Source organism: Aethalodelphis obliquidens, unplaced genomic scaffold (assembly GCF_003676395.1).
Source record: "Aethalodelphis obliquidens isolate GAN/ISIS:26980383/991018 unplaced genomic scaffold, ASM367639v1 scaffold10, whole genome shotgun sequence".
NCBI lineage: Eukaryota > Metazoa > Chordata > Mammalia > Artiodactyla > Delphinidae > Aethalodelphis > Aethalodelphis obliquidens.
The window spans coordinates 10,458,423-10,460,783 of NW_020837954.1; the positions used below are offsets into that span (position 1 = coordinate 10,458,423).

The following is a 2,361-nucleotide window of genomic DNA, read 5'->3' on the forward strand; positions in this document are numbered from 1 at the left end:
TAATCACAAATCAAAAATATATAAGATTCACAAAACCCAAAAAGAAAGAAACTCAAGCACAATTTAAAAAAAAACCCATCAACCTACAAAATGGAAAAGCAAAAAAAAAAAAATGAACGAAGAAGAAATACAAAATCAAATGGAAAACAAGGTTTAAAATGGCAATAAATACATACTTATCATAATTACTTTAAATGTCAATGGAATAATGCTCCAATCAAAAGACACAGAATGGCAGACTGGATAATAAAACAAGATCTACCTAATTAAAATTCAGGAGAGGAAAAAAATATTCAGCAAACAATTCAGGTGAGTATCTCAAAACATTACTCTGCCTCACTACCATAAGTCATGCTGCCTCAGGCTCCCTGGTGCTATCATATTAAAATTTTCTAAGCACTAGTGGGAAAGAGTTTTAGCAAGATACCCAAGACAGTCTGACTTAAAGTGTGAATCCTTTGTGCCTACATGGACACACAGACATACACACACAGACAATTTTGGAACAATATTTGTGTTTGCATATGTATAAAATTTTTGAAGATCTATTTCATAGCTTTTTGGAAATATTTCCCAAAGTAAGGGCAATATCACATTGGTTTTAAAATACAGTCCATCAGAAGAAAGTGTATGCTGTTACTTTAAATCTCATTCCAGAAGGTTAGTTGCGCTGTTCAGGAATTATACCTCAGTCAATTGCTGTCAGCTAAACATTTCATCAAAAAATTCTCTATTCCAGTGTTGTATAAAAGGAGACAAGGTTAGCACTCCCCTTGACAACAATGGAAGAGGCCCTTGGGCCTGACAACGTGCATATGGTTAAGGCATTTCCACCTACTTAGTGGCATCTAACCATTGTTTTTTATCCAAATTGGAAGGGAAGAGGTAAAATTGTCACTATTTACAGATGACATGATACTATATATAGAAAACCCTAAGGACTTCACACAAAAACTACTAGATCTAATAAATGAATTCAGCAAAGTAGCAGGATACAAGATTAACATTCAGAAATCAGTGCATTTATTTACACTAACAATGAAATATCAGAAAAAGAATGTAAAAAAAAATACCTTTTAAAATTGCACTAAGAAAATAAAATACCTAGGAATAAACCTTTCCAAGGAGGTGAAAGACTTATTTGCTGAGAACTATAAAAACATTAATAAATTAAAGAGGATTTAAAGAAATGGAAAGATATCTCATGTTCTTGGGTTGGAAGAGTTAACATTGTTAAAATGGCAATACTGCCCAAAGCAATCTACAGATTTAATACCACCCCTATCAAATTATCCATGACATTTTTCACAGAACTAGAACAAATAATCCTAAAATTTATATAGAACCATAAAAAAACCCAGAATTGCCAAAGCAATTCCAAGGCGGGGAAAAAAAAAAAGCAGGAGGCATAAATCTCCCAGACTTCAGACAATACTACAAAGCTACAGTAATCAAAAGAGTGTGCTACTGGTACAAAAACAGACATACAGATAAGTGGAACAGAACAGAGAGTCCAGAAACAAACCCACACACCTCCAGTCAATTATTCTTTGAAAAAGGAGGCAAGAATATAAAATGGGAAAAAAGTCTCTTCAGCAGGTGGTGCTGGGAAAGTTGGACAGCTGCATGTAAATCAATGAAGTTAGAACACACCCTCACACTATGCACAAAAATAAACTCAAAAGGCTTAAAGACTTAAATATAAGACCTGACACTATAAAACTCCCAGAAGAGAGAATAGGCGAAACATTCTCTGACATAAATTGTACCAATGTTTTCTTAGGTCAGTCTCCCAAGGCAATAGAAATAAAAACAGAAATAAACAAATGGGACCTAATCAAACTTACAAGCTTTTGCACAGCAAAGGAAACCATAAAACAACCAAAAAGACAACCTACGGAATGGGAGAAAATATTTGTAAACGATGTGCCCAACAAGGACTTAATCTCCAAAATAAACAAACAGCTCACGCAGCTCAATAATAACAACAAAAACAAACCCAATCAAAAAAAATGGGCAGAAGACCTTAATAGACATTTCTCCAAAGCAGACATACAGATGGCCAGTAGACACATGAAAAGATGCACAACATCACTAATTATTAGAGAAATGCAAATCAAAACTACAATGAGGTACCACTTCACACAGGTCAGAATGGCCATCATTAAAAAGTCTACAAATAACAAATGCTAGAGAAGGTGTGGAGAAAAAGGAATCCTCCTACACTGTTGGTGGGAATGTAAGTTGGTACAGCCACTATGGAAAACAGTATGGAGCTTCCTCAGAAAACTAAAAGTAAAGGTACCATATTATCCAACAATCCCATTTCTGGACATATACCTGAACAAAACTATAATTCAA

At 34.3% G+C, this 2,361-nt stretch overlaps 1 non-coding gene across 1 annotated transcript; it reads left to right on the forward strand.

Moving 5' to 3' along the window:
* The first annotated feature begins 738 nt into the window (after positions 1 to 738).
* On the forward strand, positions 739 to 864 carry LOC113623083 (U6atac minor spliceosomal RNA). Its single transcript, XR_003433774.1, has one exon. It is a non-coding gene; the product is annotated as a U6atac minor spliceosomal RNA (small nuclear RNA).
* Positions 865 to 2,361: the final 1,497 nt, after the last annotated feature.